The sequence below is a fragment of the Myotis daubentonii genome, chromosome 2 (genome assembly GCF_963259705.1).
Source record: "Myotis daubentonii chromosome 2, mMyoDau2.1, whole genome shotgun sequence".
NCBI classification, from domain to species: Eukaryota; Metazoa; Chordata; class Mammalia; order Chiroptera; family Vespertilionidae; genus Myotis; species Myotis daubentonii.
This window is the reverse complement of record NC_081841.1, coordinates 78281842-78295992: the sequence shown is the minus strand read 5'-3', so window position 1 is coordinate 78295992 and position 14151 is coordinate 78281842. Positions and strand designations below refer to the sequence as shown.

Below are 14151 nucleotides of genomic sequence, written 5' to 3'. Positions count from 1 at the left end.
ATACCCGACAGACCATTATAAGTTTGTAAAAGATTTTCACATACCAATATGCAAAAGAACTTCTTTTGCATTCTTCAAAAAAATTGATCAGAGCTTAATTCCCAAGAATTGTTTATTCCCAAGTAACATTAATATGCTGTGGTTTAGCAGCAAATTTTTCTCCAGTGAAAAAATGTGGGATACCAATGTATAAAACAGATAAATGTGTATTTTATATTACCCATAGAGTTGACCCCACCCCAAAAGAAATACTCAAAATAGGCCTCTATCAGGCAGCATGACCCCCTCATTTGTTACTGTGTGGGTTTTAGAGCACTGCTGAGAAGATGCACCTTGTCTGCACTTGCTTTTATAATAAATGTGTTAAGCCAGTGTTTTGGTACTACACTATTTTATATGAGTGAATATGTTCTGCCCTAAAGAATATCAAACACAGGTATAGGGCAGGAAACGCTCCACACAAAAATAACGCCACTTGGCAGTGTAAGTAGACCTTAAGTGCTCTCTAGTGTTTTGCAGTTGTGCATGTGTCTAAGTGTATTGTTTTTATAACTTTTTAAGAGCATTTTAGCACACAATTTGAATCAGACTTTTGTAAAGGGGTCCATAGAGCTAAGATTTAGGGTACCGATTTTTAAACACTTGACATGGTGGAAAAAGCTTTGGATTCAGGTGTAGATGTAAATCTCAGCTTTACTAGCTGATAACTAGTAATTCCAAACAATCTTGTGGTATTAAAAAATGTAATAGTATTGCCCTGGCTGGTATGGCCCAGTGGTTGCAGTGTTGTCTGTGCATAGGCGGATCGCAGGTTCGATTCCTGGTAAGGGTACGTACCCAGATTCTGGGTTTGGTCCCCAGGGCACATGTGGTAGACAACCTATCGATGTTTCTCACATCAACATTTTTCTTTCTCCCTTCCTTCCTCTCGCTCTAGAATCAATGAAAAACAAATCCTTGGGTAAGGATTAATTAAAAGAAAACGTTAATAGTATTGTTTTGTCTTAGAACAAGCATGTCAAACTCAAAGGCTAGCACAGGCCAAATAAGGTTTAAGTTTATGTGGGCCGCAAAAAAACAAAATCTTCAATTTTCATAGAAACAGGTTTATTTTGATAGAGACATGCTGAATACAGAGGGCTGAAATAAATGAGTAATCGTTAACAAAATAATAGAACATTTTAATAAAAATTAATATTTTTTCTTGAACATTAACTTACCAGACACTGGATAACTGCACAAATTAATAAGTGTAATGCAAATAAACCTATTTCTTGTTCTCCAAAAACGAAATATTTCCTGTTGCGAATACCAAACAAGTCAGTACGAAGTTCATGACGTGACTATTGGCTACTAAAATATTCACTGCTAGTATTTAGTGGAGAGAAATGGTGCGCCTGTGCGTAAGGTGCGTAAGGGAAATGAATGCAACACGATTATAGTAATCAGTCATTAGCAAACATTGTGTTTTATTAATAATTATGTGTAACAGGATATTATAAAAATTAAGTTATGAAATTTTTATTAAAATGTTTCTTGCATATCGTTTTATTGGCTGGGCTGCAAAAATATTCCTTGTGGGCCGCATGCAGCCCATGGGCTGCGAGTTTGACATGCTTGTCTTAGAATATTTTAAAGCAAAATTTTGGAATAATTTACATAGTTACCATAAATGCCTAATGTTTTAACTCTGGGACCAGTAAGGGGAAAAGATCGAGGTAGCTTTTGGAGAACTTCCTTCAATCATTGGAAAGTAGGAAAAAGTACACCTCTGTAACCATGTCACATCTGATGGGTACCAGGAACACTGACTACTTATGTGAATCTAATCTATTTATAGCTCCAATTGTTGTTAGCAGAGAAAAAAAATAGGGGAGAGTGGCAGAGAGTTTATAGGTGTAACATACAAATGCATTTGCCATAGAAAATATTTGTTGTTAATTGCTGCTCTCAATAGTCCTTGTTTCCATTAAAATTTATAGTTGTTGGAATGTCAGGATTATCACTAATTTGGATGCTTCTAAAACTTACATAGTACTCAAAATATGAGGTCATCTGGACCATTTATCAGCCTCCACATTACACTAATCTTGTTACGTAATGATCTGCATAAGAGTTTTATAGTCTCATCTATTCCTTTGTTTAAAATTAGAGTCCTACCATCTCATTCTTACTCCATGCTAGACTGCAACTCTGGTGTTGGTACTTGCTTTACTGTGACCAGTAGTAAGGAAAACCAGGGAGGAAGGGAGCTGGATTTTAGTATTGTCTGTGTATCAGACCCTATGCATAGCTTTGTTTTCTGGTTTTAATATTTTTAAGCTATTTCCTTTATTTTACTCTACAATAAGCTCTTACCCTCCCCCCCCCCCACCCACCCTGCGCATAGGGAGTGGGATCGGCCAGCCAGCTGCCCATACGTGGCCCTTCTCCCTGCAGGCCCAGCCCAATCAGCCCCCCATTGGGGCAGGCGGCCGGATCCCACCCATGCATGAATTCGTGCACTGGACCTCTAGTTAAATATAAACGTTCTGATTCCTGCAAACTTGTCTCTGTGATTCAATAAATTCTTGTTAGCATGTACATGCCTGACATTTGCCTCTGTGGTGAAGATAAACCCTGAAGCAAAAAAGGCAAAATTAAGTCCCCGCTTTGTGAAGGTTACATCAATGAGGGGAAAGATTGAAAATAAGCAAGTACCCTAATTTAGAAGATAATATGGAAAGAATAGAGAAGGATGAGCGATTTCAGGACTGAGGAGAGAGCTAGTCAGAGAAGGCCTCACTGAGAGAGTAACATTGAGCCAAAACTCAAAGAAGGGGAGAACAAAAAATGCAGACATCTGGGAAAAGAGAATTTCCAACCAGAGGGAGCAACAAAAGCAAAAGCCAAGAGGTGCACATGTTCTCAAGTGTTTGACAGACAGTAAGGCTGATGTGGTTATAGACAAGTGAGCAAGAAGAGTGGTGGGAGAGAGGGGCACCAAGGAGCTAGATGAAGGACTTGGTTTAGACATTTACTGACCACAGCTGTGCACTACACTTTCTTGGTAGTGATAGACTTGATCCTTCCAGAACTTTACTACTTTTACCTATAAATTGTAAAATTTTTATAGAAATTTTTAATTGATTTTTAGAAGGAGAAGAAGGAAGAGGGAGAAGCATCCATGTGAGAGAAAAATACCGATCTGCTGGCTCCTGCACACCCCCAACCAGGGATTGAGCTCGCAACCTGGGTACGTGCCCTGACAAGGAATGAAACTGGCAACCTCTTGTTGCTCGGGACGGTGCCCAACCAACTGAGCTACAACTGGCCAGGGCTAAATTATAAAATTATTTTTATAAGAGATAAGAATCAGATTATAAATTGAGAATAACTGTACTAGGAAACCTAGGTTGAGTTTCATAAGGGGAAGCATTTAATCAAATGTAAAACTTTTGCAAAGACTCCTGACACCAAGTTAGAAATGGAAAAATGGACTAGTAGAGTCATTATGATATCAAAGAAACACATCAGTTCATGAGACAAAATGAACATTTTAGATCAATTCTCAGGAAATGATCTTTCTCATGGACATGATGTTGTTCCAAGAGGGATCAGAGTACTATAATCCAAGTGTGTAGTATTCACCATTTTTCTTGTCCTAGCAATGTCCCAGGAATGGTTAGCTTTTATCATTCCTCTAAAACAGTGGTTCTCAAACTTGAATTCCCTAGAGCAGCGGTTCTCAGCCTGTGGGTCGTGACCCCTTTGACTGCCGAACAACCCTTTCACAGGGGTCACCTAAGACCATCCTGCATATCATATTTACATTATGATTCATAACAGTAGCAACATTACAGTTACGAAGTAGCAACGAAAATAATTTTATGGTTGGGTCACAGCATGAGGAACTGTATTTAAAGGGCCAGAAGGTTGAGAACCACTGCCCTAGAGAGCTTGTTCAGACATAGTTGGGCCTCACTCCTATTTCTAATTCAGTATTTAGAATCTGGGGTGGGACCAGTGAGTTTGCACTTCTATCAAGTCCCCAGGTGATTCTGATACTGCTGGTCCAGGGGCCATGTTTTGAGACATACTGCATTCTATCATCAGTTGTTAATCTTCTGAAGAGAAATAGAGAATTCAAAAATAAAATCCCTTGTGATAACCTAAAACGTAGGTACAGTATCCTACATTAATAGATAAGTGATCATATAGAGAACAAGCCTTGACTAACACCAATGATTGTTTAAAAATAAAAGCTCATGTGTCCCATCATCGCACATATACCCTGGATGGGGAAAAGGGCACATGCAGACAAATTGAGTTCATTTTACTAGAAAATCAAATAAAACAGAAGGGTTTTTTAAAAATATATTTTTATTGATTTCAGAGAGGAAGCGAGAGGGAGAGATAGAGAAACATCAATGATGAGAGAGAATCATTAATCGGCTGCCTCCTGCATGTCCCACAGGAGGTATGGAGCCTGCAACCAGGGCATGTGCCCTGACCAGGAATCGAACCGTGTCCTCATGGCTCATAGGTCTACACTCAAGCCACATCGGCCCAGCCAGAAGGATTTTTTTTTATATGAGACAAGCAATTTCATAACAGTCCCATACACTTCAGGGTGGGGTGGGGAGGGGAGGTAGCCAATCCCCTTAACATCACTTTTTCTCTGCTTGCTAGGGAGACAAAAAGCCTAAACTTGCAGGTATGGGAAGGCAAGTGTCTTAAAAATCAAGGTGTCTTGCAAGCTTAAATTTAAAAAAAATCAACATAACTGTCTTCTCACCTTTCAGGCCTATGACTAACTATTTTTTTCCTTCAAGTCTTTGAAAAAAATTATAATGGCTTTAAAGTTCTTGCCTGCTAATTCTAACATATGGGTCATGTCAGGGTCTGTTACTATTAACTACTTTTTATCTTGAGTCACATTGTCTGTTTCTCTACATGTTTAATATATTTTATCCTCGACATTGTAGATAATAATTGTCCATGAACATGAATTCATTTTCCTCTGAAGTGTTCTGATTTCCATTCTAGCGGGCAGCTAAGTTACTGGCTGATGACTCTGAACTTCTGTAAGCTTACTTAATATACTTTATGATGGATCTATTTCCAATTTATTCTTAACCTCTAAGCAAAACTTTAGTCCTGGAAAATAGTTTTTACTCTAAAGGTATGGCCCCTCTCTCGTTTTGATTGAAAACTTGAAGTGTTGCCCAGCCAGTGTGGCTCAGTGGTTGACCTATAAACCAGAGATTTCGGTCTGGGCACATGCCTGGGTTGCGGGCTCGACCCTTAGTAGGTAGGGTCCTGCAGAAGGCAGCTGATCAATGTTCCTCTCTCATTAGTGTTTCTATATCTCTCTCCCCAAGAAAACTTTTTTTGAAGTGTTTACCAAGCCCCTCTGAGTTGGTAGGTACTGTGGTCTGAATGTTTGTGTCTCCCTAAAATTCACATGATTTATTTCTAACACCCAATGTTATAGTATTAGGAACGGGCCTTAGGAGGTGATTAGGTCGTGGGGTGGAGCTTTCACAAATGGGATTAGTGCTTTTATAAAAGAGATCCTACAGAGCTCCCTAGATCCTTCCACCATGTAAGGACACAACAAGAAGTCTGTGACCTGGAAGAAGGCCCTCCCTGGCCCTGCTGGCACCCTGATCTTGGACTTCCAGCCTCCAGAACTGTGAGAAATAAATATTTATAAGCCATCCTGTGACATCTATATATATAAGAGGCTAAGTAACCATCCAACCAGCTGGTAGAAATGATGCTCACTGACCACCAGAGGGCAGACGCTCAACGCAGGAACTGCCAAGCTGCGGTGACTTGGCAGTGGCAGTTCTCAGGTGATGCACCCCAGAACCAGAGGGTAGGGAGCCCGATTCCTCATGGAGCCGTGCGATTCCACCAGGCCAAAGGACCCCAACCTGCTGGCGGGACCCTGCTCACTGCACCACCCCAGGTGCAGCCAGCTGGGGAGGGACCTCGGAAGGTTGGCTCCAGGGTGTGTCCAGCCCACCTTGCCTAGTCCAGCCCCACTGGCCACCTAATTTATTTCCTTTCAATGTGCACATATCCATGCACTGGGTTACTAGTTTTGTTATAATAGCCAAGTAGACTAAAAATATAGGTAGGTTTCAAAACCCATACTCTATCTCTTTCCTGGTGGGCAACAACCAAAATATCTCCTCAGCATTTTCTAGTTGCTGCTTTCCTGGGCTTTCAGAGGCCATGCATGCGCAATTAAGTGGCCATCCAAGAATTTGAAGGAAGTTTTTTTTGGTTTGTTTTTTAAATATATTTTATTGATATTTTTACAGAGAGGAAGGGAGAGAGAGCGTTTGAAACATTGATGAGAGAGAAACATCGATCAGCTGCCTCCTGCACACCCCCTCCTGGGGATGTGCCCACAACCAAGGTACATGCCCTTAACCGGAATCGAACCCGGGACTCTAAAGTCCCCAGGCCGACGCTCTATCCAGTGAGCCAAACTGGCTAGGGCTTGAAGGGGACTCTCATCTCTATGGCTCTTATCTCCAAAATCTTCCCTCAGTTTTCAATTGTTCTAGCAGCCCCAGACTCTGTCCTCTCACACCTCAGGCTTCAAGATCCAGCTTAAGCTCTAGCTGCCCTCCACGGCACTCACAGGGGACACCCTCAGGAGTAAATCTGTTTACACATGGATCTCACCAAGTGTAGTTCCCTTTTTCCCAGCGCGGAGTTCTCTCCAATTTATGCCTGCTTTTGGTCATTCTCTAATTATTTCTTATATTTTGTCCAGAGTCCGTAATTGTTTATTTGTTTGTTAAATAAGAGGAAGTTTATTTAGAAACTCACAGAGGTAGAAGTGATTAGCAAAAGAAATGGGCTCAGGAAACAAGTTACAAAGGCAAAAGAAGGACCCCCAGAGTTTAGGAGAATGAGAGAGGCAAGGAAACCCAGCCTGGTGGGGGGAAGGAGATTGGGAAGGGGAGAGAGGCAGAAGGCGTGGCTGTGCTCCCAGGAGGGAGAGTGCCCAGAATCCATAATTGTTATTTGTGGGAGACTTAGTCCAAGCTGTTCTGCCATTACTGGAAAGAAAAGCTCTGTATTACACAATTTTAAAAACTAGTTTTAGAAAAGGCTAGGCCAAATGGACAAAAATATATCATTTTGTACAAGGGAGTACTTTTACAGGTAATATTTCTTCTTGTATTTTCCAAGTTTTCTATAAAGTGATATTTTTAAAATTAAACTGTTTTTAATGAATAGAATTTGCATGGAAAGAGGCATCCCAGTGGGGAAGTGTATAACATTTCCTGTAATTTGGCTTTTTTTTTTTTAATTAAACATTTTTATGGGAAGAGTTTGAATGGAGTAAGAGGCATTTCAGATGTAGGATGTGAATAAATTAAAGGTGTGTTCATGTGAATAACATGAGTCATCCTTGGGTCAGCTGTTTGGTGGGAGCAGGATGGTTTGCAAAAGTGGAGAAGTGTAAAGAAACAAGGGGACTCCATCATTATACAAAGGTAATTATTGTCAACTCATTGCCAAAAGCCTGGGTTTTAAACCTGTTGAATTACCTTATGTAGCAGAAGAATAACTAAATTTGCCAGAAAGAACCATGAATATTTTATTTAATATTTTCAACTTAATATTACACAAAGTAAGGAATAAAAATACATATACAACTAAAACATATGCCTTTGGATGCAAATCAGAAACGGATATGGAAAAAGGAAAAAAACTTATTTGTAGAGTGATGAAATTTGGAGAGATTTTGAAAGCAGATTTCAATTTCCAGATGCTATCAGGAGATGGGTTATATAGGGGCCATCATTAATCATGGTGACTAAGGGAGTTAGGGTCTCCGACTCTACTGATGGGTTGAGGCCAGGACAGGGGTAGGTGGTCATTGCACCTGGTCCTGATGTCACCTATGGCGTTGTTCTGCCTATCTTCTCAAGGATGTGGACAGTGCGGTCATTCTGCTTTTCTGGGCCGATGTTATATTTAGTTTGACTAAAACTCTGTTTCTGTGGTCCACAAGCCACAGGCTTTGTTCCTAAGACTTGTTTGATGCTGACCAGAACCAAGCACCTCATTGTTCTGAGGGTTTAATGATTAAGGCCCCAGCTAAGCTCCATGCACAGTAATATATTTGCACTCTCAGAAGAAACCCCAGACTTTCCATGTTTTTGCCCATGAGCTACCTTGTTTCCCACACAGCTGTCAAGACTCAGCTAAAATAGGCCCCACTTTGTGAAGCCTGGTTTTCTCCTCGACTCCCCTCCTCGCCCCTCCCAGGAGTTAGATAGGCCATGAGTTTCGTCAGTCCTCCTACGAGACCATGTCAGCAGCAAGTCTTATTTTTGTCGAAGTCCCTGAAATGAGTCATTTCTTCCCTTTACACTTCATACAAATTGAATCCATTTTAGAGGCTATTTTAAGCATGCAAAATATGTGTGATATGCTAGGAGGCAAAACTAGTGCAGTAACAGAAAAAAGAGATATGCATTGAATCTAACAAAAATATACAGTAATATCTATGCTTAAAGAAGCATGTTATCAGTTATCAAGATTAATAAATAAAAAGATTTAGTGAACATCATAGAATTGCAGAGTTGGAATTGATCTTGTAGCCTTTCCTTGTCAGACCTGAGACTTCTTGGGCAAGAAGCAAGGATGTCACAGAGGCGTAAGTGAAGAATGCAGAGAAAGAGTGCAGGAGAAGGAGTGCTAGTAACTTGCAATCACAGATGTGAGAAGGCCCTCTCCATCCTCCCACCTCAGAGCCTCCTTGCTCATGCCAGTGGTTGTAACTGTGGAGTTCACCCCTCACCTGTCCTCTTTCCTTTACATCTGGATCTGGGGGGTGGGAGCAACATTTGGTAACTCACTTCCACCCTTCTCCCCCTGAGATTGTAACCCTAAAGGCAAGTTACCATGGCTGCTCAGAATAGTCAAAGAAATGCACTTCTAAGTGTTTCTCCTGCTGCCTTGGCAAGAATTATGCATAAGGCACACAGGCAAATCCAAACCCCTACAGTGTGAGATGAACCAAAACTGAGTGAATAAATGGTTCAATAATTATGTAAAATAATATTAGATGTCAATAAAGAGAATAATATCAATTCAGAAAAGCAAAGAACAATATTAAGGGGTTTTAATTTTTAAAATGATCTAGTTTGAAAAAATAAAGAGACAAATACGTTTAGAGGTTTCATAAGGGAAATGTTAAACAAGATTTCAAGTGGAAAATTATATAAATAGGCACACTTAAGGACTACTTCTTACATATAATTATTAGTCAATGTTTTAAAAGTTTAGTTAAAATTTCCATTATAATTTTACTTTAAATATTGCCAGATTTTTTAAAAAGGGGCTGAATTTGCCCTTTATCAATCTTTTTTTTTTCTTTTGCTCAGTTCATCAGTAAACCACTGAGTTAAGAATGAGTATGTCTATGTTAATGGCTGCTGAGTGGGATGCAGATAACCACTGCCCAAATGGGCCAGTCTGCCTCCCTGTCTCTCCCCCTTTGCTCACCAGCAAGACTGCGGTGCCACCCAAGTCCTATAGCTCGCAGACCCACTGGCGGAGGGGTGGGGTGTCAACAAGTACACCCAGCAGACCAAGCCCCTCACCTTGGAACCCACCATCACCCTCTATCCTCTCACCAATTATACTTTTGATACAAAAGAGCCTCTCGCCCTGGCTGGACTGGCTCAGTTGGTTGGGTGTCGTTCTTTGCACAGAAGGCTGCTGGTTCAATTCCCCATCAGGTCACATGCCTGGGTTGCAGGCTGGATCCCACCCGGTAGGGCATGTGCAGGAGGCAGCCAATCTGATGTTTTGCTCTCCAATCAATGTTCTTCTATCTCTCTCGCTTCACCTATCTCTAAAAATCAATAAATATATTTAAAAATAAAATGGAAGGAAGGAAAGGAGGGACAAAGGGAGCGAGGGAGAGAGGGAGAGCTTCTATGTGGCAGACAGATTTCAATGCATAAGTGAGGAATTTGATAAAATTGGATGAGCAGGACTGTAGAAGGGGTTCTGATTGTACATGGGCGCCGGCTACCCCATATGTTACTGCTCCACCTGGGAACAACTTTCTTCAAACTAGCTGGTGGTGAACTGAACCCAGGAGAAGATGAAGTTGAAGGATTAACGTTAATGACAGAGATAGTCATCAGGATGGAGTCCTGTAAGACTGGGTCATTGGGGACTGTATTGGTAACTGGTGGAGACCAAATTTTGAACCTCCTCAGTATTCATAGAGTCCTGCACATATTTCAAAACCGAGGGAACATAAGAAGTTGCTTTTGGTTCAACTTCAAGAGAAAGCCTTGTTTTCAGTGCCTAAAAATGACAAGCTGGTAGTCCTACCGTTGTTTGAAAGGTGTGACAATGCACCAGGGTAAAACCCATCATTTCTGGTCTCCCTCAGCTTTTGAACAGCTTCCATGTTATATACAACTGAACGCCTGCACAGTGGAGAAGCCAGAGACACTGTCCCTGTGAGCACAGCTCTACACAGTATAGAATCCACATGGTAGAAAAGTTGTCTTTGTTTTCTTTCTTTCCCAGCCCTAAATCGCCACCTGCTTCCTAGTGTTTGAATGGTGAAGTTGGTATGAAAAAATAGTGGTGTAAACAAATGTGGGAATGTTTAATTTCCTTTTGTTTCTACTCGCGTGTTTTTGTAAATTAAAGAAAGTGACCTATTTGTATTTTTAAAAATTTCACATTAAACTTATAAAATTCTTTTTAAAAGTAATGGATACATCTATAAACACAACTTATTGATATGAGCGTAGGTGAGTGTTAAACAGTTGTTGAGAGTCCCTAATATAAACATCACATCTCGATGGTGGCCTTTAATCAGTTGTAGCATATTTATGCTCTGGGTTTTAAACAGTAATAACATTGGAAGGGGGAATGATTCAAATAAAATCCTTAAAAATCATCATCTGTATTCATTTATACATCTTTGTAAATGTTAATAGAAGCAAGAGTATTTTCTCAAATCTTTGTACAAAAATCTCATTAGACACCACCAACATTTCCCATTTGGTGGGTACTGGTTCTAAAAATAGAAGTGTTCTTTTTGTAGCCTACATACTTATTATTCTCTTATTCTTTAAAAAATTCCATGTTGGCTCTACACTAAGAAATTAGCGACCTCAAGTTAATATAGAACAAGCGAGTTTCTGTAATTATTAGATTTAAAAATGTAGCTCCCTAGATCCAAAATCTACTTGTTATAATTATGTGTAATAATACATTCTTAGGGCATAAGAATTTTATGTGAAACTTATTAAAAACAGCTCCTGATTTCTTTGCCGGTACAGATCTGTGCTGCCAGTGAAGCTAAAAGACCCTGGGAAAGAACGCTGAATGCTTTGCTGATTGCTTTACTAATATTGTCTGGTATGTTTAGTCTCCAAGAAAAAAGAAATGAACATTTCTTGATCACCTACCGAGTGCCACAATATATTTATATGATTGAATCCTCACAATGACCATAATAGGCAGAATAATTCCCAGTTTACAGAGGGAGAAACTGAAGTCATGAGCTCAGGGCATACATAAGCAATGAAGCCAGGATCTAAACAATCTGACTCCACACCCATTCCACTTCACGTAACTTCAAGAAGTCAACCACAAAAGGCTTCATGTACTTTTCCTTCAAAACCTATTTTGCTCCCACCTGTCTTCAACATCAACATTCAGTCTAAACCGTTTAACTGGAAAAACCTGAGGGTATTCCAAGAATGTCCAGATTTTTTTAAAAGCAGGAAATAACTTCAATTAGTCAGTTGGTAACTTACATAAAGAACTTAATATTGCCTGACATACTAATGAGTGCTACTCATAAACTTCATCTCTGACCCTAGCATTTGGAAGTGGGCTACATTTGCTTCACATTTTCTTAACAATGTTTTTAATTGGTAGTGTGAAAATATACCTTGTCAATGCTTTAAAAATATTCAGTTATTGCCCTAGCTGGTTTAGCTCAGTGGATAAAGTGTCGGCATGCACACCTAAGGGTCCCAGGTTCGATTCCAGTCAAGGGCACATACCTCAGTTGCAGGTTCCGTCCCAACCCTGGTCGGGGCTTGTGCAGAAGGCAACCAATCTATGTGTTTCTCCCGCATCACTATTTCTCTCTGTCTTTCCCTCTCTTCCACTCTCTCTCAAAATCAATGGAAAAATATCTTCAAGTGAGGAGTAAAATAAATAAAGTATTCAATTATTAAAATAAATCTTGTACAATGGAAAGTATAATTTGCACAGGTTGAAACTTTTAAATGGGCACTTAAATTTGTTTTCCAAATTTCTCCTGTTAAACTTTTTCAGCCCTCTCAAGCACTGTCTCAGACTTTTTTCTTTCTTTTTTTTTTTTTTTTTTTGCCAGATGGTACCTCACCTTTGTTCCTATTATCTTTTTCTCTTCTCTTCCTGTCCCTGGTTCCATTCCTCTCAATGGCTGCTTTTGTAGCCTATGTTCTTGGATTTGTTCCCTCCACAGACTTGTTAACAACTTCCCTTATCCTTGTCTACCAGATATTTTTTGTGTACTTAAGTATTTAGTCACCATTGTCATAATTATTCTGAAAATAGCCTTGTTATGTGGGCCATCCCAGAAGACCAGCAGTTTCTAAAGTTAATAACACCTTGAGCAAATAAATGATTTTATGATTCACTCCTTTCATGACCCCTCATAAAAGAAAGAAAATTGTTTTATGATAAGAATATTGAAGTAATTAAGTCTTGTAAGGATTCAGTAGTTGTTGAGATGGGTTTGGTCTGCTCAAATAATTGCTTTGATGTTAGAAGGATTGTATCCGTTAAGTATAGGTTTTCATTGAAAGAAATGTATGTTCATTAGAAAACTTCAAAGAGTTAAAAACCCTTTTAGTGGTTTAGTTGAACACTTAATTCTAATTGCAGCCCTGTGACATGAGTTTTTAACATGATCATGAGATATTTTTTTCACTCAGAGTAACACTTGATTAAATAAAAAATATGGATTGCAGATTTTATTTTTTAAGAATGAGTTAAGACTTTTAATTCCCTAGAGTAACCTGCCTGTTAGTTTTTTTATGCAAATCCTAAGGATCTGGATTAAGTAAAGATTCACTATTTTGATTTAAAATTAATTACAACTATTAAGTAATTTGGGCTTGAAAATAACTCATGTAATTAATTTGCTCTATCAGAGAAGAAAGTTTTTTATTAGTATAGTAATTGAAATAGCCTTAACAAAAGGGGGAATCTAAAATGTCTTCTGAATTAGTGCTTTATCACTTGAACCACTAGGTGGCACTAACAAGCTTTTACCAAATATGTACTCGGAATGATGTGTAAGACACTCCTTGAATGCTTTCCACCTATAAACAATATCCAATGCCACCACTATCAACAGGTCTACAATTTCGACCCATCTGTTTAAGGAAAATGGTATATAAAGTTATGGCTTTAGACAACAATAAATGTTATTACTTTAGCAAATTACTAGCTGTTTAAGAAGCTACTTGCATTGTTGACAAAAATACTGAGAATTCAATAAAAATAACAAGGCACCATGATTTAGTGAAAAAAACACTGGACTTAGAGTCAGTAGTGCTGGTTCTGTTTATAGCTCCACCACCAACGATCTTCACATTTTGAGTAAGTCACTAAACCTTTCTGGTTGCCAGTCTCCTAGTCAGTGAAATAGGGAAGAAAAAAACAACTTTTTTTTCTACAAAATCCCTGAGAATTCTAGTATGGAAAACAAATGAAAGCAAGGCTGACTGAATGGGGGTGGAATGTTAGAAGGAGAAGGATATATGGACACACTTTCTACTCTACTTCCCATCACTCTCTACAATGTCCAACCCATGGTTTCCATGGCCCAGAAAATAATATTCTGGAGAGCAATGAAATAGAAAATTAGTATGGTCCCTTCTGTTCCAGGAGTCTGATTCCAAGTATGTAGCTATGTGCAAATTCTTAAACATTTTCTCTTTACTTGCCCAATTCCAGGATATAGTACACACTTTATTTACTCTTTTACAAATGAGTAAATGGAGGCTGAGTAATTACTGTCTTTTTAAAGTTCATCTGGATATAGGATCAGAATCCAGAACTTCTGATATGTGTGTGTGTGTGTGTGTGTGTGTA

At 39.3% G+C, this 14151-nt stretch overlaps 1 pseudogene; it reads left to right on the top strand.

Annotated features, from left to right (window-relative positions):
* Nucleotides 1-8661: 8661 nt before the first annotated feature.
* LOC132226591 (cleavage and polyadenylation specificity factor subunit 5-like) lies at nt 8662-10698 on the top strand (annotated as a pseudogene).
* The last annotated feature ends 3453 nt before the right edge of the window (nt 10699-14151 follow it).